The 24,811-nt window shown below is 31.6% G+C and overlaps 1 protein-coding gene and 1 long non-coding RNA gene across 2 annotated transcripts in view; both read right to left on the reverse strand.

Moving 5' to 3' along the window:
- LOC123699551 (hemicentin-2-like) overlaps positions 1-24,811 on the reverse strand; it is a 191,975-nt gene that overhangs the window by 161,462 nt on the left and 5,702 nt on the right. The window lies entirely within an intron of this gene.
- Positions 23,085-24,350, reverse strand: LOC123699552. Its single transcript, XR_006752532.1, has 2 exons — positions 24,254-24,350; positions 23,085-23,925 (listed from the first exon to the last, which is right to left on the reverse strand). It is a non-coding gene; the product is annotated as an uncharacterized LOC123699552 (long non-coding RNA).

Raw genomic sequence — 24,811 nt, forward strand, 5'->3', positions numbered from 1 at the left:
AATTCAAGCCCTTATTGAAAAAAAACCAGCAGCCACCATATTCTTAGATATGAGCAAAGCATTTGATTTTGTGGACCATCAATTACTCTTGTTTAAGTTGGAGAAATATGGTATAAGAGGAATTGCTAAAGAATGGGTTGTAAGTTACTTAAATGATAGATATCAGTATGTGGAGATTCATAAAATGATAAATCAAACACGAAACTCATATAGGTCAGAGAAAAAAGTTAATAAATCAGGTGTACCACAAGGAAGTGTGCTCGGTCCATTTTTATTCCTCTTATATATTAACGATTTACCGAGATCAGTGAAACACAAGACAGTTTCAGTTTTCAGTTGACAGTATTCGCAGACGACACTACCTTTATTGTTAAATGCACGGATAAAAATACATATGAGAGAGATATAAATACAGCATTATATAATATAGTAAAATGGTTACAAAATAATAATCTGAAAATAAACTTAGTAAAAACAAAAATAATTCAATATTATACAAAGAATTGCACCAAAATTAATCTAGACATAAAATGTAATGATCAAGTAATCGAACAGGTAAAACACCATAAATTCTTAGGTGTTCTGGTAGACGAAGGTCTAAAATGGGACAGTCATATTGAATATATTTGTGATAGGTTAAATCGCTTCGTTTACGTATTACGTCGCCTTAGAGATACTGTATCTATGAATGCTGCAATAAATGCCTACCATGCATATATATCGTCGATACTCTCTTACGGAATAATTCTTTGGGGACAGTCTTGCGAGGTGCGGAAAGTGTTTGTGGCACAAAAGAAATGTATCCGGGCCCTGTGCGGATTACATCAAAGGGACAGTTGCAAACCAATGTTCGGTAAATTACGTATCCTTACACTAACCTGCATATATATAAGAGAAGTATGTTTATTTGTTAAATACCACCCAGAATATTTTAAAAAGAAAGGAGAAGTAAATTCGCATATGTTAACGAGGTATCAAAATAAACTGCACTTTCCAACATGTAGAATAAATCAAGCAAAAAATAGTGTGATATTTATGACTATTACAATATATAATAAAATACCGGATAACTTTAAGGATCTCCCAGTAAATATATTTAAGAAGAAACTGACGAAATGGTTAATGGAGAAACAATTTTATGATATTCAAGAACTTATTACATTGCGGAATCTGTGAAGGAATTAGTGACGTTTAACAATAGTGACGCGAAGAATTTGTGTAGTGTTGGTGTAGTGTAATTTAATTAACTTATTTCCATTTAAATATTTGCACACCCAAATAGTGGGTAGAATGTATTAGCACCTTAATATTGTAACAACACCTTTTTTGTAACTACATTCTTGTAAATAAATGAAATTTGAATTTGAATTTGAATTTTAATTGACTTTGTACACATATCAAGAGGATCGGTGACAATATAATAATTAAATGTTATTTTAAAACGTATTTAACCTATTTTTACTGTTTATCTATGTGATATCTCATCTATATACTTTGATATGTGGGAATACTTATGTAAATGTTGATTAATTCTGTATATTTTGTATTCTAGCATAGCCTCTATTTTCTTATAATAAAATTAGTCTGAGAAAATATTATCTATCGTTTCTAAGATTTTTTTGAGCTATTGATAATATAGATTGGAAGAAAGGATGTGAGGGTTATCAATATTAATAATATTTCTGTTCTGTGAAGGGAACAGAAAAAATAAGGCAATAAAATCAATCACATTTTTTAACTATTTATAAGATATTAATAAAACAGCAAAAGTGACATAGATATTAGTTGAAGGTATAGGTACTATCAGTAATAAAAATATGGTTGGTTTTTTTACTATTTTTATTAGGAATTTTTATTAGTTATTACAAAATAAACAATATAAAAGTAGCAACCCTAAACGCTGACCTAATATGAAAAAGCTTAAAGAAACACTACAGTTTCGTTTGTGGAACTCCGCTCACCCATAAATAATATCTTCTGATAGCAAAAACCATCAAGTTAACGCGAATTTTATTCGAAAAACTATTATAACATTTTGATATGATTTAATAAATAGTTTCAGACGCTCGGCTTATATCGTTACGGTATTAAAGCAGTTTTTCTCTGCTCACGACCTAATTTCGAAGGCTTATGCTTCTACCATTTATTTTCTATTTTATTAATTGAAAGAGGATACCGAAAGCACTCGGTTTATGTCTGATATTTATTTATTTTGAAAAGTATGTCATCGCAGGCCTACCTTATTGAATGCCATTTCATATATTTTTATCTTTATGCAATTTGCTACGTATTTTATCTGTTTAATGTACCATTTAGTATGATCTCAGTATCTTGCATTTTCTTTGTAAATAAACTATCATTTAGTTAATTGAATAGTGATTTATTACAATATTATTGTGTACATCCTATTAATATTATAAATGCGAAAGTTTGTGGGGATGTGTGTGTGTGTTTGTTAAACTTTCACGCAAATACTACTCAGCCGATTACAATGAAATTTAGCACACATGTAGAGGGTAACTTGGATTAACACATAGGTTTTATCCCGGAAATCCCACGGGAACGGGAACTATGCGATTTTTGCTTTAAAAACGCGGGCGAAGCTGCGGGCGGATAGCTAGTACAATATAAGTATTCTTGCGAATATGGATAAAGACTATGAATTTGTAAATCTTCAGCACACATGCTAGATAAACACATCGTTGATAACTTTTTAAAGAATAGAAAAAAATCGACCAAGAGGCTTTATTCTGAATTTTTTTTTTATTTAAAAAATTCTCATTTATAAAGCATTTGAATGCAATAAAACTTAAATATTATAACACCATACATTATTACCATCCTTACTTTTCCTACAGTAACGTTATTGAAACAAAAGCATACATCTTGCACTAAAGGAACCGCACATTTTAAGATGCGAAACTCAATTGCTCCACAATCGTAGAATTGTGCAGTCGAAGACAGTTGTGAGATACATGTCGTCATTTTAAATTCAATGCGAATCGAACAATCTAGAACCGTGCCTGACATGATGTGGAAGTGAAATGAATAACAAAAATGCAATGACCTAGTATTCCTATAGTAGACCAATCTATTATACTAGTAGATGCGGCATACGCCAACATCATTGCACTAAAAACAGCGTAATAAATACATACCTACTTACTAATGCATTATCACCAATACAGTTGTTCTCTCTTTCACTCTCACGCACGAGACATAATACATGTCTCACTCATGTACTTCGTAATAACAACTGCCGATTAAAATATAAAAAGAACGTCCAGCCACGACGCTGAATGGTGCGTGACTAAGTGAAACTCGGGCACTTAGCTGAGTTTTTTCTTGCCAAAATAGAGAGCGGGTAACGTATCTAGCTTTGTTATATACCATAGCAAAAATGGGTAAATCCTGTGCTCTATTGTGCATTTTATTGAATACAAATGAATATTCGCTAGTAATCTCTCTTCTATCTATTCATATTGTTGTATTTTTAAAACGTACGTATGTTGTGTGTTGAAATGCAGATGTATTAATATATTATTTGCGAATGTAGGTAAAACAGATAGAACTAATAAATAAATAAATGACTCCATCTTGACATTTGGCAGTTCCTGCTATGGCATTATATAAAGTCAACCATTTGGGTGATAAAAACTAGTAAATTTTTATCAAACACTAGCGGTCCGCCCCGGCTTCTCCCGTGGTACCTACATGTTTACGTTTTTTTTTCATAAAAACCATCCTCGTACTTCAAGGAATATTGTAAAAAAAGAATTAACAAAATCGGTTCAGTCGTTTTCGAGCTATGCGCTTACCAACACTTTTTGCGATTCATTTTTAGATTATAGATTTTAAAATAGCTCGAGCTGTAATCTCCAATAACTAAAATAAAGCTTACAGTGTCCAACAACGATTTATCGAATTAGTGAGTTCTTACTCAAGTAGAACATTCAATCACTACACTCAACACACCTCATATTACATCAACAACAAACAACAATCCAAACTACACTCCTTCAGAATCGCATTCACGAGACAACTCGAACGAATGTCTAACTTCGAATTACTTTTACTGAAACGAATAATGAATGTACTATATTTGCTCGGAAACTACGAAACTTACACGGAATCATTCTGAAGACATTCCAATCAGCAGTTTGTAGTTGTGAGATTACTGTTTGATTGTGTTACGAATACAGATATGCTGTTAGATGTTGTTTTTTATATCATACTAGCGGTCCGCCCCGGCTTCGCCCGTGGTACATATTTCGCAATAAAAAGTAGCTTATATCCTTTCTCGGGTATCAAAATATCTCCATACCAAATTTCATGCAAATTATTTCAGTAGTTTAGGCGTGATTGAGTAACAGACAGACAGACAGAGTTACTTTCGCATTTATAATATTAATAAAGTATTGGCTGTCCTTGTAGAATTAGATAAGAATGGTTCAATACCTTGTTGAAGGCTAATGGATATCTCCATATGGCAAGGTATCTACTAAAACTGATCCCTACATATCTATGATATGAGATTTGACGTGAATTATTTCCAAACGAACGAATAATGAATGTACTATATTATAGTGTAGTCGTGATAGTTTTTCACCACATTTCTGTAAATATTGCTTTCAGCATCTGAACCAAATCTGAACATGTTCTCTTTTCAACTAACATGTTCTCTTTAGTGGACAATTCTATAGTTTAATAACTTCAATATACATATTTAATAAGTTTAACAATCTTTTACCATAATATAATACCATTTTGATAATAACGTAAGCTGTTAATTCGACTTTTAAATCGTAAATAAAAAACAATACCCACACATTTGCTCGAACCCAATTCCATTCTGAAAGGATGATAGGGAATTAAGTTGTCGCTTACAAAATTTGAAAATAAATGTATGGCTTAAAGAATATCTGCGGAGTAAATTATGCGGGTTGTATACCTCAAGCGGATATCCAATCGTATTGGACGATTCAATTTGTGTCCTATGGAGAATTTATTGATAAACAGCTTGGTGAGGTATTATCTGTCTATTAATAGATATCGATACGCAGTGGGATACCTTCTTGTATACAATATATCTGATATGCTACAAATTATAGGTATGAAGATGAAGATATATATATAGAAAAACTACTTAAGAATTTGCATAGGTAGGCCATGTGCATTTTGCACTTTATGAAGTAGTAGATTAATAATAATTGTAAGGTTTTATAAAATCAAATAAATTATTCTCAAATATTATCAAATTTTCTTAATTAGGCATGTACCTACGTAACGTAACTTATAAAATTTGTGAATCGAATTAAGAACCTCTTTAAAATCGGTTATTATACAAAGCACTCGAATTTTCCTTGAAAATTTTATCTGTTTCTTTAAAACTGCGAGAAAAATAAGTAATAAGATTTTAATTAAAGTTAGCAGTTTTATACTGGGAAAGTTCTTAAAGAAAATTGCACTTTGTTGCAAGTTGCTCCATAAAAATTGGTACTCTTAAATGTTTCAAAGGAATCGTTAAATAAATAGGATATTTAACATATTTTAACTAAGATTTGAGACACTATAATAAGATTAAAAACACGATGTTCACTTTTATATTTAAAAAGTTCTTTATAAACATTGTGTAACACTCACGAGTATTTTTGGCTTGATAGAAATAATGTGTCTGTCTTGCCTCAAAAACTCAAGTAATAGCAGACTATTTACAATATTATGTTACAGCAAGTACATATCTATTTCTCACATGTGTGCGTGTAAATATAACTATATATCTTGTGTAAATATAACTATATATAACTATATATCTTATTTATTTCATGGCGCAGATTGGGACCAAACACACAGACTTGCAGAATCAGGTCTATTAAAAATAACAGAAGCACTTAACCAAAACCTATTAACTTTAAATCTCAACAAAACCAAGTACTTAACATTTTCAAAATCTGCAAACCCCAAACTTTACCCTAAACAGTCTCTCCAACTTCACTCCTGTACCAACCCCGGCAACACTCAATCGTCATGTAATTGCCATCACATTGAATCCACTCCTTCACTAAAATACTTAGGTGTTACCCTAGACAACAACCTAAACTTTCATCAACACATTAGTGAAGTTTCATCAAAAGTAAGGAAACTCATCTTCATAATGAAGAAACTGCGCAATTGCACCCCACTAAAAATTCTCAGACAAGTATACACGTCCTTATGCCAATCTATTATAAATTATAGCATCTCTGTCTGGGGCTGCGCTGCCAAAACTCACCTCCTGCAACTGGAGAGAGCTCAACGTGCACTGATTAAAGTGACACTTAAAAAGCCTTTCCGATTTCCTACGAATGAACTTTATCGTGAGTTTAACGTACTTCGCGTTCGTCAATTATACATACTTTCAGCAGTAAACCTAACCCATAAATCAATCGTTTCGCGGCCCGATTACAAAGATCTCCTAAAGAAAAGAACATTCCGTATCCCACTTCCTGATTTCAACTCAAAAATAGCTAGACGTAGCCCAGCTTACTCACTCATTCATACGTACAATAATGTTTGTAAATCAAAACATCTGAAAAACTGCAATATGTATAAATGCAATAAAATAATGAAATCTTGGCTGCATGAACTTTCATACAGCGATACCGAAGATCTGGTCTAAATATAAGAATAAACTTTAACTTTAATAGAAATCTGTTGGTGAGAAATAAAACTTGAACAATTTACTTATGCTAAAAAGCTACTTTAATTAATATTATTGGATCCCTGAACGCATTCACACATGAACACAAACACACACATATTTACACTATCACATTCATCCACACTCGCCTTCCCACAACACACACTTACACAGACACACACACACACACAATCACACACCCTATGTTAAATGGAAAATGTTGTAAGTTCTTGTATTAAGTACACTCATTATTATTAATTATAAATTATTTAAACATAATTATTGATGTACTGTATAATTCGTCTTAATAAAGTAACCTGTACTCCGTTTCTGATATCCAAGATACAGGCAGTAGCCTAGTTTGGATATCACTGTACTAGCAACCTTGTAAAATAATCCTACTGTTATCACATTTAACAATGTAATGATTGAATATTTTGGTTAATAAAGATTTTTATTTATTTATTTTATTATATCTGTAAACAACTCTCAAGAAACTTTATTTATTCTTAACTCCCAACATGTTAAGGCTGGTGTCCGTAATGACACTTACAATGGACTTTCTTACACCGTACTCTAGTTGTCGACTCTCCGCAAAGTGCAAAAACTTTAATAGAATTATAAATATATATGGAATATGATGTTTCTTTGTGTTAAATAAGTTGATTTTCAATTAAAAAATTATCAGTTTGTTAAATAATAAAGTAAACCTTCATAAAACGTTGTAGATAATGCTAGAACAAAATTGTGTTTGAGTTAAAACTGTAGATAGTGAACTAACTTCGACATTGAGCTTTTAAACAATATCATGACATGTTATACCTATACACATTTATCTGATGCTTTTTGAACTAAATAATAGAAGATAGAGAAAGCTTCTAAATCCATATTATGATTAATAGATTGGTATATTTACTCTCATTTTTATGACGATACCAAACGTACCCGACGTAATGATGTAATCTGGAATCGAAAGGATATTTAAGATCCAGAAAGGTAAGGGATATGAGTTAAACCCTCGCTTATCGTACCAAACGTTATCATGCTTTAAATATTATAGATATTAGTCAGCCGTTTTATTTAATTTATTGTACATACATGAATTAAATACCGCGAAAAGAAACCATGAAGAATGATGTAGGTACCACAATTGGCGAGCTTATATCATTATGTCATCTCTGCCAGGCAATCACCGGGAGTAAGGTAAAAAAGTGAAATATGTATTTATAAACATCGATGAATTAACGAAGTACTATACAATAGTAAAATACTTAAACATAATGTACATTACATTGTATCCCTATGTCCCTTTGTATACTTAAATCTTTAAAACTACGCAACGGATTTTGATACGGTTTTTTAATAGATAAAGTGATTCAACAGGAAGGTTTTAGTATATAATTTATTAAGTTTTAGACAAAGCGGGCGAAGCCGCGGGCGGTAAGCTAGTGTATGATAAAATTAATATCCTCCCTTTTATTCGAGGTACACACATACACATTTGCCTACTATATTATATTTTATTAACATTATTAATCTTTAGTGTAAATCGAACCCAAGACTTCATTAATTAGTATCCTGCCACAGTACATAATGATACCCATAATTAATAGCCGAACTCTCAACTTACTTAAACACATCACCAATATAAATTTACCTTAACATGGTAAAATAAAATAAACATTCATGTTTGAACAAAAGCCTCACAGTATATTAAAAGAAAAGAAAATTGTTTGTATAATTTTTTCTCTGCTCAATAAATCAAATATCGGTCGTACAAAATACTGAAGTATTGAACGATCTCTCGAAGTTTGTGCTCGAATGTTCTCGAACTAATAATAATACTTAGTTTAATCTTGTCTTGCGGTTGATGTTGAGGTCATACACCAAGGTTTTTAATATAACAATTAATGCTTCTCAGTAATTTATAGTGAATTATGTATATTTTAAGAAAATGAATCTTCTACATTTACGCTATACTAGGTTTCCGCCCGCGGCTACGCCCGCGCTGTCAAAGAAAAACCCGCATAGTTCCGGTTCCCGTGGGATTTTCAGGATTGCGTCATTTTCCTCTGATAAAAAGTAGCCTATGTCCTTTCTCGGGTATCAATATATCTCCATACCAAATTTCATGAAATTGGTTCAGTAGTTTAGGCGTGATTGAGTAACAGACAGACAGACAGAGTTACTTTTGCATTTATAATATTAATAATATATAATTTAGTATGGATTGAACTTGTTATAATTGTTTATAAGTGCCTGCAAGCTTATTTGTTGATATGATAAATATTTAGTTCTGTAAAAATGAAAATCAGTCGTGTATCAGCAACACTCATCCGTATAAACACTAATTTATTTTTATACTAGTACAAAAATGTGACCACACATCACACCGAACACAAATATCAGTCGCAAATATTTAAGCTCGCGCTACAGTGTGATAGGCAGTCTACTTCGCTCTACTTTATAAAGGAAGGCATGTTTATGAGTAAAGTTTTCACTTGACGACTATCTGTTAGGAACTTGACACTCCCCTAGCGAATGTCATATATCTCGGGAGGATTTTTAATTGTAGCTCTTCGCACTTGGGTATTTGGGTTAGTAATTTGGATTTAATGATAATGTGCTATGTTGTGTACGCTAGTGTTTCCGGGCTTGAGCCTTACTAGTTTATAGGTATATAATATATAATATTATATAATGTGTATAGATGTGTCATTGTGTTTGTGGAGCTGATAAACAGTTTGATAGACATTAATGATATTTTTTGTGTATGTTTGGCTGGTAAGATATCAGAATCAGTTTCAACATTAGAGTTTGTTTGGTTGGTGTGATTTTAGTTTGTTAACATATATTTCATAGCAAAACGTGATTAATTAGTAAAATATATAAAATAATAATTGTCGGTCACTAGGAGGAACGGAGATATAAATATTTTATTGATTATTATTTGTGAGCAATAGAACTCTACCTATCTAGCTGAGAATCTATTTTCGAATAATATACAAAAACAGTGCAGATTATCATGAAAAAATATTATACATGGAATATATTATTATCGATAGAAGGGCGACACTTCTTCAATAAATACATGATTAAGGAAAGAAAGTCGTGATGTTTGAGTATCATTCACTATGATAACGACAACTGTATGAAAAGATACTGGGACAATACTTTATCGATAGGAATAATTTGAAAGAACTGCGATAAAATTATGTAGTACAAAAATATTAACTGTATCTTATTATTATAATAGGGTAAGATTTGCATAATTGCATTTCTAAGTGTTTTCACAAATAAACTCAAAAATTGCTGTACCGATTTCAAAAGCTTTTCTCAAGTATAAAACGACATTAATTCTAAGAGCTACATATGTTGTTTTCTTTTTTTTCTACTTTAGTTAATATGGGCGGAGACGAGACGAACGTCTTGTCATATATCATACGGTTAGAGCCAAAACTGTATCCTCTTTTGAACTCTGTTATAATTCATTAACTACTGTTGCCAAAACTTTTTCTAACTCTCATTTTATCCCTTTCCAAATCCTACCTTTCAAAAGTATCTTTAAACAAAACTTTCACATTTACATTTCTAACAGAGAACGAAAGTCCTCTAACTAAATGAATATTTGATCTAACTTACAGCTAAAGCTTCAGCTTTTTCTGATTTACCAATCTCTTTTAAGACCTCTTCTCCTTAGCAAATTTTGACTTAGTCCAAAACTAAGCTACTTCTAAAAAGGCTTAAGTGCTTCCATAAAGCATGGTTATCATAACTGTTACCCTCCTAATCCATGCAACCAAAATGTAAAAAATTTGCGCATTCACAATTCCGTTACATATGAAGACAAACTTCCCAACAATATTAGACTTGAACCATAAGATCATGGCTGTAAGAACGCCTATTTTCCTCAGGCCATAACAGTATATCGCTCGAAGCAGTAACGTCTGAATTATGATAACCGGAGATGACACGGTTATGTATGAAACTACGTATTGTTCATTTCTTCAGAGATTTCAGCGGTGTTCGGAGTATTTTATGGGACGACACGTTCTGGGAAGATAAATGTCCCGTTGTACAATATGTCATTGCCAAGTATCAAAATGTATGCATGAAATGTAATTAATGAGATACGTTTTGTTAGGAAATTAACATATTATGCAGTAGTTTATTTCCACTATTTTCATGCTATGAAAGTTTAATAACTCAGCCCCCGGAATCACAGACACAATAGAAAATCTATTATGTCGTGGACCGATCGGGCCGCTGAGGGCTCAATGGGTTAAAGGTACGACGTTTATTCTTTTGAAGTTAAGGAAATAAGAATAAGGAGATGGTAATAGTTATATTAATATCCATAATAAAGTAACTAAGAGCAAAACACCAACGTGAACCAAAAATTTTATGAACATTAGTATGTCATTTATACATAGCTATTTTATGAACCGTAGTACTTAATTCCTATAAATCAAACTATCAAATAAAACCCATATAATAACCCAAAACGTTAAAATCAATGAACCAAATAAAAACGTCCAAATACGTAATACAGGCCACAGTTTACAATATAATATTAAGTTAAGAATTTCTGAGACATTTTTATAGCAAGTCCAAAACAGGATTATAGGAAAAATCCAATAACACCCGAGATTACAGATGAAAAACTTCTTACATATTACCAGTCCATTCAGAGTCGATCTCTTGGGGGCTAAGTAGCCGAAGATTTATCTTTTTGATAAATCTGTTTTGGATATGTGCAAGGAAATTTAACAAGTTTTATTCACAATATTGTTAGTATAAGCTCTACCTTCTCATACCGGTATAAATAATAAATTACATATACCTTCTCGGGTTTCTTTAAGATTTTCAGGAATCAACATTCGTTTTCTTAGAATAAATTTTGCCAGTATAAAAATAAATATATCCTACAGATTTGCATGTCATCACAAAATTCTTTATTTTTTTCATACACATAAACTTTAAAACTGCAAAAACTTTTATAAATAATTCCCACCGCAAACGGAAGCAACCGCATCAGTTATTCGCGTTCAAAGTAACAAGCGGTAATGCAGTATTTCTTCACGCCCCTAATCCGCTTCCATTCCTAATCCCTCAACCTTATTATAATACACGCAAGTTAACAACACGATAGCTTGAAAATACTATTCACAGAAATCTCTATTGAATAAGGGCCGATTTTTCAAGGCTTGGGAAATTTATCCATCTAATAAAGTATTGCGCAATTTAAAAAAGAGTGTGTGTGCAGGGTAGACTTCTTTGGCAAAATTCAAAGATCGTCACCTTACTCCATGACGGGACAGTATTGCCATGACACGACCTTGAAAGACCTAAAGCACTTCAAAAATATCACCTGTGTAAAATACCAAAAGACGGGCAAATAACATATTTTTGTAATTGAATTTAATATTCAACGAACAAGATTTAACCAAGGAAAGAAAAATCTGCCCTAAATCTAGAGACGTTAAAAATTTATAGCAACCACTACATATGCACGCATCTGTTTCGACCCACGACACTCAACTTTATTCTTACAAACTTTGACACTTTCTGAGCCGAATTTACGAGTAAACTTCCTTACTATCCGTCACTTTAGTTCGTAGATAGAACAGCCAAGTTCGGACCTTTTTAATGATACGTCGCATGATTTAGATGTCGCACTCTTCATTAATCATTAGGCCGGTCCACACAGAGCGATGCAATTGCTGAATGAATGAACTTAGCTCGAGTGAAAAGTCATTTTCCTCGGGTTAACTCGTCCTAAATATGGGTGCATTTTCACCAGAGTCAAATGAAGCGATATGATTGGTTCTTTACAAACACATCCCTCGCTACGTATCCTCGCACTTCTTATAAGCGGGTCCTCATCTCTATTTGTTTATTTTTTTTTTGTGAATTGATGAAGTTTACAGATATTTTAAAAAGAAGAAGCCACACAAAGCGATTGCTAGAAGCAGCCACACAAAGCGATTGCTACGCAAAACAGCTTGGTCAGTGTGGACGTGGCTTGGCCGAGGAACGCGTGTGACACCATTTTACTAAAAGCTGACAAAATTGTCTAAAAGCTGCTTCACGTAGCAATTTCTTCGCGAGGCTGCTCGCTCTGTGTGGACCCGCCTATTGAATGTGCTGCTCAAAAAGGAAAATATTGTTGTTATAACTTTGAAGCCAAAGTGAAAGTGACAGTCGGTTATTGGATGTCATATTATACTGAGTTATAGACCGCTTATTTCTAATATCTGTAACGTTGGAAATTTTTTCATATATAACTACGATGAAGACGTATAAAATATGAGATGAATTAATGATCTTAAAGTTGCCAATATAAATTCATAACAATGAATTTTTACATAGATATATTAAGTACTCGTATTGCTTAATACCTCAGCAGACACCTATCATAACATGCCATTCACAGCGACACATAGTTTTTAGTGACTATGATTTTAAATATAATTGCATGAGTATAACTTAGATCTTTCATATCACTAATATTTCAAGTACAAATAATCACATTAACCAATAGATAAATATGTAAATTTCCGTATTTAGTATGTGGCTCCAGGCTAGAGATCGCTATCGATGCAATGTAGAGACGATTTTGCCGCATCACTTCCTACATTGTATGCGCCTCTAGAGGCATGCTTCGATATCGATAGCTAGCCTCGATGCAGCCGATTTAATCTACAATGTTTCCAACTTAAATCAAAGAAAAAAATATATCGAACGTTTACGAGGATATTAAAATATAGGAATAAATAGATTGAAACGGATTTGATCTCGGTATTAACATTGAGAAATCCATTATGGAGCAATAATTGAAATAGGAACTTCCTTCATTAAACTTAGGAAACGCCTAAATATATACTTTTCTATTCAATATACATATATAATCTCATGTATTATCTTTGATTAAATCGTGACACAATTCTCATCACACTTATAATAATATAAACAACACGAACAAATGATTTTTTTTTTTAATTTCAGACATCAAAATTCGATTCCATTTTTAAACATCACCCTAACACTGCCACAGATAAATAATAAAGAGTATAATAAACATTCTTTATTACTGGCAAGTGAGTGGCAACGTGTGAAAAACAAACAATGACGTAACAGAATTCCAATTTCAAATTCACCTATCGCCGTCGTTTCTAAGGGCTGGCTTGATTAAATTCGCCCTTTATGTACGTGAGAGCTACCTACTTGGTTACCTTCACGTTATATAATTGAAACGATGTCCTTTTTATTTCGACATGGCAATACCCAATTTTGCGCGTTTTTGTTCACCGTTAGATATTTTATTGGAACTAAACCTAGCTTTTAACTAATTGGTATCGAATATAGGTATATTATTATAGTTTTCTCTTAAATGTGGTTTTTTGAAGGTCATTATAAGCGACAAGGAAACTTTTAACAGCCACTCGTATAAGCTTGTGAATAAGTTTGAATGTTATCTTTATGTAGAACACATTTTCATAGTTATGCTAACAGCGTATTCAATTAAAAGTTTGACATTTCAGGTCAAATTAAATCAATTTTAGAAGTTCTAAATTATTTTTCGTATAAACGCTATAAAAGTTCTACTATCTCTAGTATCTACGAAGAATAAAGATATTCAGAAATATTCTAAGAATAGTGTGTATCATTTTCAATTCGAAATTGACATGATTTTCATAGAAATATATGGAATTTTTTGCTTATTCTTCTCCATAGATACCTACGGCTTTCCGAATGGGTGGTAGGTAAATGTTAAAAATATGTAATGACGATTCAAATGTGTTTCAATAAGAATTCTTATTGCATAAATAAATGTTTGAAGATGAGTTTAAAACACACATTTATGCTGGTAAAATAAATGCATACGAATCAATTATATTTTCCATACAAGATTGATTTGTTGAGAAATATTTCCCATTTATAAAGCACGTCGCATTACGTCATTTTTCCGGGATAAATAGTAGCCTATGTCCTTTCTCGGGTATCAAAATATCTCCATACCAAATTTCATGAAAATTGGTTCAGTAGTTTAGGCGTGATTGAGGAACAGACAGACAGAGTTACTTTCGCATTTATAATATTAGTAGTATGGATTTGAATACTATGAAACGAAATATCAACTTGATTTTATGTTTGTAAAACAGTTGTTTACATAGTAGGTAGCGTTATTTTGTAAAACATAAAATCAGGTAATGATTTTAATTTATTTAATATAGGACAGTTCCTATATTAAATAAATTAAAATGATTATCTTGAGATGAAAAGCCTTGAAAGGAAAAAAATACAAAAACAAATTTATGAAAGAAGTTATATTTGACTTTGATATTCGAGTTTTTATTAATATTATAGAAATGAATTTATGCTTCGGCGATTTATAAATAAAATATTCCGCGATTATTTCAAACAAAATTCACGAATGACGAGTCTTAAAACGTATTATTAACGGGTACATATTTTAAAGATAGCTCAGCTCACCAGGATATTAAAAAATATCTGTAAACTTCATCAATTCACAAAAAAAAAAACTAAACAAATTAAAAAATAGTTTTAATTTAATGATCCAATATTTCCCTTGAAATGTTGCTTTCCTGTCTATAAATTGCATACGAATGTAATAAAAGCACTCAAAGAAATACACTTATTAATATATACAAAGCTGAATCCTCCAAAGGAAACAAGAATTTCCATAATACTGCAACAAAGCACCGCTCAAAGCTACAATACAAAAGTTCCACGTATTTCCCTAGCAATGCAAAAACAGACATCTAAATATTGCAATGCTTCTTATACACATCAAAGATACTGTTATGGGTAATTCAATATATCTACACTCTCTACTTCGTCCTCGCATTGCTATTGACAACCTTATTGATCGTTACTTTGAAAACAGTATCTCCCTTTTATATTACAATATGTAGCCTGCCCTTATTTATAGGGAGATAAAGTCGACTTTGCGCTGACAAGGAAATGGTGTTTCATATTTTTACCGGCGATGTTGGTGCTTAATCTGAACACCGTTTAAGGTTATAAATATGAGACAATTCATCGATTCCCGTTGAGGTTTCGTTCTTGAGATAAGAGCATTTGAATTGAGTGAAGCTTTTTGAGTAAATATACAGGGTGGAATTTTGTAATAGCACCTGGTGGGAAAATACCCTTGATACTGTAGATAGAAAATTTTTACCCCGTAGGTATCAGTTAACATTTCAATTTTTATATTATGATCGTCGATTACGTCATAACCTATGGTCACATAAAAGCTTGGATAAAAGTATTTATAAGATTATTTATCTTTAATTTTTATCCAATATATTAGAAAGAAAGAAAAAACCATTTATATATTTTTTAACCTTCACAACAACAACAATCACGGTGGTTTTTAACAATCACCTTATTTCTGAGTCACTTTTTTGTTTGTTACGACTAAACTTGAAATTTACTCAACTTTCCGAGTAACATAGTCTCTAATATTATACTTTTTATTTTCCCGGGTCAAAAAGGATGAAGTCAGGATAAGCGGCTAGTAACACACTCTACGTCAACCCGTTTCCCACATAATATCATATAACAATACAAGTTGAAAACTCCAAGCCCTCATCCAGGAGACACCTGAGCTGAAAACTTCACACACTAACTTCGACAGATGTCAGACAAATTTATATGGAGAGAAATTTCAACTATTTCGTGAGGCGCAAAATTGTTTTGGGCACTTACTGAGACGAAGTTTTCCCTGGCAAGGACCACGCGCAAATTTTAGCCATCTGAAGTATGGGTAAACGAAAGTTAGGAGTCATTGACGAAACTTTGCAAAGAAAATTTAGATTGATGTACAAATTGAAATGTGAGTATTTCCAGCTGTGGGATTTCATTAGTGTTGGGACTTGTTTGGTCTTTACTGAATCTTTACTTTATGTTTGTAAGTTAGCTCAAAATTAACGATTGAATAAATATATTTTTCATACACTCTCTTTGTCCCTCTTTCCGTGCTCAAGTTATGTGGCTATTTTAAACATTATAGAGTATAACATTATAGCTCAGTATATCGTCTGAAAAATCACGGGCGTGTGTGCCGAGCACACGTGTCAGAAGTGAAACTTCTTTGCCAAGATTCAAAGACACCAAAATCGTCGCCTTACTCCATGACGTGACGGTATTACCATGACGCAACCTTGAAATTTTACTTTCGCCTTAAGAATTTTCACTTCAAATTACAATTTGACAACATCTCTGTTTGATTGTTATTCTTTTCATCGATAAGAAAAACAAATATTTATGATAAAATAGCAATAATTATTACAATAGAAAGACATTTTTCATATTTAATAAATTGTTGTGGAGAATATAAAGTTACAACAAGATGTCTATCGTCACATCAAAGTCAAACGATCAAATTATCAAAAGGCTTCGATTATCGTAATGATTCCGCGGGAACAATGAATTATAATTGTAATATAACCCGACCGTTTGAAGTTGACACCTTTGTTCTGTATCAATACAATTCAGGTGGATTATAAAGTGTCTGAAATAAATTCAATTAATTTTACAACAAAGGATGGTATTCCGACAGTATTTTAACAAAGACGGTTCAACACAATTAATATGCATTTTAATTCATCGTCTGTTCTTATAGCTCCGTTTATTTATAAAATTACTTTTTTATAAATAAATGATTTTGCCTCTATATTTCGAACATTCGAAGAAAAAACATTTTTTTTCACCTCGTAGAGATAATATACAAAATCAAGAACTTGCTATTTTTTTTTTACACGACTAGGTATAATACTTACAATACCATATTTACTTGATAAAAAAATGATACGTGATTTTTAAGGCTTTTTTTAGCTTATATTATTTTAACTAATGTTTCGATCAAGTGCGGCTCGGTCCGACAAAAGGATAAAAGTTTTTAGTTTAGTTATTTATAAGGTTTAAAGTTAGGTAAAGCTAAATTGAAACCTCAAATCCACGCATAACCTACTTCTGAAAAAATCCATTAACTCTAACATAACAACTTTACAAAACACACTAAAAATACATTTTGTACTGCTCCCGTTTTAAAAGTACCGTCAACAAAAGCCCTAAAATATTATAACCCGTAGCGTCAGCAACGAACTAACAAGGGCGTCAGGAATAATGGAAAATGGAGGACATTTGTTTTTACGCGGAAAAACTTTTTTGGCCACACAAAAAGTAAATAGTCAATCTAGGAAAGTATCTACGCTGAATTCATAAAAAAATATTGGTTGAATATTTGTAATAACATAGTTTAGATAATTATGTACCTTTATATTAAATAAATACATTGTCAAGTTATTTAAACTTAAACTCGTCGAGATCGATAACAAGAAAAGTTTGATTGATAAAACCTTCATACAAACATATTACACAAAGTGCCCTGAAAATGTTCTTCACCATTTATTTCCCGTGATCGATTTGACACCTTATAATGCAATATTTAAGGTCACTAATCACTCAGCAACCTGGTCAAATATATATATCAAAGCTCAAACGAACTAAAGGTAAAACTATTCGGATGTCAGATTTATTCGGATAAGTAATCTCCTCCAAAGAATTGAAGTGTTCGTATAAATCAATGTAATAGTTGATTTATGTGCTATTTTCGACTGTATAAAGTCCAGAGACGCCATAAATTTGGAATGAAAATGAAGACCCATTCATATTAAAAATCTTATAATACTGTCTATGAATCACTGTACCTATTATAAGAAAAATACAGAGAAATATGCTTAGTTCAACGTTAAGTGTAGCTGGTGTTTAGGCAGTCTTCAGATAATAAGAAATGGGATAACCTAAAAAAATTCTCGGCGAAAAAGTAGGTACTGTTTTCAATAATTACTTGTTATAATTATTATTACATAATAAATAATAATATCGTATTCTATTAATTATACAGCATTTAAAAAGTGTCACCCAATTGATATTTATCTACCCACAAAATTCGATTGAGCAGCACGCAAGGCTTTTTTTTATCGCACACAAAAATCCACCCCTTCCGAAAACTCCAAAACCAACAGCACGATGCCTTTAACAATATTAGTATGCCCTTATGCCCCCATATTTACAATTCAAACGGGAAAGTTTGAGAGAGCATAAAGGGGTTTTATTTTCCAAGCCCCCAAGGGGACGGAGCACTCAGCTCCGTATGCAAGTACTGGATGCACAACTTTTGTCGTTAAGACGATAGCCAATTTGTCTTTATTGTATGAGTTTGAATACTCAATTGTTTAAATAGTTTTTGAATTGTTTAATGGAGAAGTGAGGACTTTTATTGTTCGGAAGTTTAATTGTGGGGTGATTTAACGTTTTTAGATGTGTGCTTTGTTGTCTTGTCTCAATGGTATTTGATGTTGTACGATTAGTCACTCTATTTAAAAAATTGCCATTGAAATTGCAAGGGGCGAAGGATTAATCTCGTTTGTAATAATGTAAGCTCATAATCAAGAAACAAAACTCGAGTAATTTTGTAAATATCTCGTATAGTTAGGCTCATAAATGTAGGACTCATGAATGTGTGTTATGAATGTCCTCACATTAAAATTGGAGATGAAAAGAAAACCCCTCCAACTAAAATGGACTAGTATAATCCATCAAAATTAAAAAAGACATGTTGTATAACCCAGACCGGGGAGTGGTTAGGGCGTTATGAATCGCCAGTGTTGTCACCAGTAAAATATGGTGCATTGCAATACAGTGGTATATGAGGTAGATTATATTTCTGAACAATTTATATGTGACTGAAATTATGTACGTTTAACAGACATTCGAATGAAGATATGTATAGTACCAATTTTAAAGTTTTAAAGCTTTTCCTACTAATGTAAAAAGAGTCTCCAGACCCGAACTATTTTCAAAAATCTTCGAGTTATAAATTTATATAAATTAGATTGTTGCTGATAAAAAAATCTATTTAATTACATCATTATACATATTTTACCGAACCTTTAATAGTCAAAAGTCATGAAACGAGTGAATTCAGTCCAAATTTTATTATTTGTTTGAAAATCGTGAAAATCGTACGTAAATACGTATTTTAAAAGCAATTCCGTCGATAACAAGCAAACATTTTTTGTATATGATATGTGCAAAATTCATAATCATTTTTATATAATGTAAATGTAAAATACAAATTAAACATGCGAACATGTTTAATAACAGCTGTATTATGTACGTTACCTCTACTTTAAATATTTTTTGGAATTTTTCGTACATTTATTGCACACAACGGGACAAAGAAAGACATCTTAACTAACACAGAGTTGAATTTTTAAATAAACTTATATTTCACTGTGAGAAATCTCTGTGACTTCCTTAAATATCTCTTTTTGTGATCTCCCGAGATATTCTTACGACTCATTTTGAATTCTGCAAAGCTCCCAGTCTCGGGACATTTTTTATTTATACACTAGGTACGAGAATACTTTGAAATGGTCACTGGTAATTGTAGTGAGGTGAATTTGCTATTCTTTGGAAAAATCGCTTTATTGTTGGAAATGCTAGTGCATTCAGTCTTTTAACGCTCTATGAATTCAGGAATTATCGAGTGTCATTATTACTTTTTATAGTTTTGCTTGATAACCGTTTTTATAGGATTAAGTTAAAATAACATACATAGGTAATATACGTTTAAGCGCTGATTTTTCAATCCTTGGTTAAAGTTTATTCGTCCAATAAAGTATTACACAAACATTCTAAAATGTCACCTGTAAACTGTCAAATACGGACACTTAGAATATATTTTTGAAATGGTAGTTTAATATGTTATTCGATGATTAAGTTTTAACCAAGGATTGAAAAATCAGCCCTAAAACACACATTGTCTATTACAGTATAATTTAAAAATAGGTGCATTTAAAGCACTAGTAAAAAAGCTTAAAGAATTAATTTGAACCCACTAATCTCAGTGACTACAGGACTGATTTTAAAAATTATTTAACCGTTAGTACTGTGTAGTGTACTGTGTAGGTGATCTTTGTGTGCTATAGAGTGGTATGGTATATTATATTATGTACCACGGGCAAATACAGGACGGACCATAGCTATGCTTAATAACTAGTTAAAATAAGTAGTTTTCTACAATATAGCAAAGCGACAATTCTATAATACTAAAACACAACCTTTTACATTTGAATAAACTTCGTATTCCATTGTACAGTAAAGTGGTATCATTTTTTAAAGCGGCAACTCTCAATAGGGTACGCTTAGCCCAAATTACCCCAATTAAGTATTTGCCATACAAAACGTAAACATTACAACGAACAAACAGTTTCTTATCGTAACCACTAATGGCGGCCAGGATCGATGGCTGGTTGAATTTTCTTGGTTACATTTTATTTTTTCGGGCTTATTTACAGTGCTTTGCCATTTTTATTATTGAACATTTATTTTCTTAAAAATTTTTATGAAGTATATTAAATTATTTTAAAGTCCTTATTTTTTTACATGACTGAACTTTTAATGAAATTTCATACTTATTTGCGTAGTCGATAAATCTAACAAAATATCTTTTTCTAATATGAAAAAGGTTATCAAATCAGAATTCTTGTAGTGCCAAGTATCTAACTCTACATGCTCTAACTTAACAAAATCTGCCTTAGCTAAAATACGTGGTTTGGACATAATATGTTCAAAAAGTTGTCTTTTAAAGGCATGCCTTTATATAAATGTATGAAAATTTTCAGTACACGTTGCTACATTGCGACGGCCGCAGAATTTAAAGTTAAATAAATTTTTACTTTAAAGTTCGCATGTTTTTGATATCAGATCGAACTATTTACCAAAATCAACGCTATTCATATGCATTCAGTAACTCAGTTGTTTTCAATTCATATATTCTGAGTTGTTTCCTCCACATGCGAATTTAATATCCACGTCTATAGTTCTTCTTATTAAAAGTTTTTTATATTCGTTTAAGATCTCATAAAAACTAACACATTTATCGCTAAGCATTTTATTACATTCATATTTCTTGTGATTCCTTCAATGTTTCGTTTCTTATTCAAAGCGTTCCAATAATTCACTTTTTATTGTTCCTACGTGATTTAGTTCAATTGTTATCATTTCATCCCTTCCCCGATTCATAATTTCTGAGATGAAAAGGGATGCTTTTTCAGGCCGATTTCTATTTTAATATTTTTCCTTCGAATGGAGAGATTGTTTTTATAAGATCCTGCGGAAGGGCAATACTTATGAAATATACGGTATTAATAAGACTGTTTTCCTTTTAAATTCATACAGTATATACCACGTATACCACTCAAAATAAATATTAGACGTGTGTTTCATAATTGAAAATATTTTCAGGTTTTTACAAAAAAAGGTTTTTAATAAAGCAGAGTACAGAGAAATTATGCTATTGTTTGATTCCTGACCTTTGTTTTTTTAGCATTTGTATCCATTAAAAAAAACACAGAAATAAAACAATGCATATACAGTTAAGGCCATGTTCCATCAATACAGTATCAGACAATGTATCATACTCTGTGTTCTAGTAAACTTTTGATATATGGTGTGAAATTTCCATATAGGCACTCAAAACTAAAAGGGTAGAAATTCAGTAGTTGAACTTTATTTCTCTTTGGCCAGCTAGCAACTGTTCGTACCATACGAATGATTTTTATCGAAATATTGATGAGACATTCATCATTTTTTGATAGAGATCAAAAGTTTAATCTAAAACTATGAATTTAAGAGCACTTAAAACTTAGACTTTGGTCGTATATCAGGTAGATAAAAATTTTGAATCAAATAAAATGTTTCTCACACCTTTACTTATATAATATTTTCCACCCACGAACGAAACCACAGACAAAAAAGCAAATTATATTTTATAATAATACTAGGTTTCCGCCCGCGGCTTCGCCAGCGCAGTCAAAGAAAAACCCGCATGGTTCCCGTTCCCGAGGGATTTCCGGGATTGCGTCATTTTTCCGGGATAAAAAGTAGCCTATGTCCTTTCTCGGGTATCAAAATATCTCCATACCAAATTTCATGAAAATTGGTTCAGTAGTTTAGGCGTGATTGAGTAACAGACAGACAGACAGAGTTACTTTCGCATTTATAATATTAGTATGGATGTTAGTGATAATCAACATAATACACAACATTTGTCAATATAACATCTTCGTAACACGGATAAACATTAGCCAAGTATAAGTGGGTCATTGTCAAATTTTGCGCAGGTAAACGTAACCGCAGATTTCAAAAATGTGAAAAAGAAAATATTTTAAAATTGAACTTTTCTTTATGCCCGTGCCTGTTAAAATAACTGAAGTATCTGTAATTCAAGTTGGCCGCGATGTTTAGCTAATAATTTAAGATTTATTTCAGATTTAGTGCGTCAGGGTGGAGAAAAAATACAACTCTGTTATTATTACACTTTACCTTTTATCATTAAATTAAATAAGCCAGTCGCACATATTTTGGCTTTTATATTAATTACAGTCTTATATCTTATAATCACATTAAGAAGCACAAGCTTTTTTTAAGTTTTACGGTAATTTATTTAAAATTTTAGTCAACTCTGTTACTTTATGAATAATAACAAACCTTAAATTCTACACAACTCCATGAAATATCTGTAAATTAACAGCTAATTACAACATATAACCGCTTCATTAACTGACAAATTAACCTATTGTAATATAGCAGTATTATATTGAATAGCTTTTCCTAAATTTCGTAACTAAGTTCTTTAATCTTCGGGACACGAAAGTAACAGAGTTGTAACACAGTAACTTAGTTGTTCTTTTTGTACTATAAGTGAATAAATTGCATACTCTTGATATGTCGTCACGTTCGAAAAGATTGATTTTGGTTCTAAAAACATTTTTCTTATATGTGGGCTGATTTTTTTCATATGAAACTTTGACACTCTTGTATAATTTGTATTTCCTGCCTAGACATTTTAACGGCCTTCTTGTCGAATATTTTATCAATAGCATACTTTTCCTTCCGATTCTTAACTTTTTCATGGCGTTTTTTAATAGCATTTACTGGATTTACTGAATTGCCGTCCTTATTTTTAGACTTCTTTCGTTTTTCTCTGTTGCATTATTTTTTATACGTCTCCTATCTCTTGTTAACTGTTTCTAATCATTTCTTAAATTTTATATAATTTGTAATAACTTCGATCTGTTTCTATTAACTTGCTTGCTTCTCAGCTGGCGTGAGAGGCATTTTAAGGGCGTTAATAACGGCAGAATATCCTGTAACAATATCTTCAAGGTTACATTTAATTAAATATGATTTATTTACATATAACAACTCAAAATTACTTAAGGAAACCGATTCATAAGAAAAGAATATATTACAAATATAAAATTTCAAACAAAAGTTACAGAATACATGCTTACTCAACTCTGTTACCATGAGCTAAGTAACAGAATGATGATAACAGAGTTGTAAATTTTACATTCTAAAAGACATAAATCATAGAATAATGCATTTAGTTATTTTTTTATTTCAAATTGAGCATAATTACCTCTTAAATAATAAAGTGAACGTAAGTTAATAGAAAAAAACGGTTTTACTTACTTTAATAGGTAGGTAACAATGTTGATGCGGAATAAAAACACGCAGCATGTTCAACGCCACGCGCTCGACTGTGATTCAATGTACCCCTCCCCCCGACCTAACGAACACCACAATGGCTGCAGAAACCTCGCTGAAGCTAATAGAAAGTCGAAAACAGCACCACCTCTATTTTGAGTAATGATTTATTTAGTAACATAGTAGTGCACACGATTCCAAACACTACGTGGGACAAAGTTAAAAAAATTTTTATAAAATATATTTTAGCACTGATCGGTTTTAAAATCTACTTTTAGAAATATTCACAATATTCTATTTATAGTAATATTTTAATTGATGTGGGTTGGTATATTGGAAATTGTAGTTATTTTATATTTTCTGTAACGAAGTGCTACTTGGGACAGGTCAAATTTGTATGGAAAACCCTTCTGTTACCAGAAAAAACCACAAAATTACTTTAAAAAATAAAATAAAAAATGAAAACTAAGTCTTTATTTTATTAATATATGTTTAGTAATACAATTAAGTTTGTATTTTCTGTAAGTTTTTAGTGATAGTTAA

Source organism: Colias croceus, chromosome 18, assembly GCF_905220415.1.
Source record: "Colias croceus chromosome 18, ilColCroc2.1".
In the NCBI taxonomy this organism is placed as follows: Eukaryota; Metazoa; Arthropoda; class Insecta; order Lepidoptera; family Pieridae; genus Colias; species Colias croceus.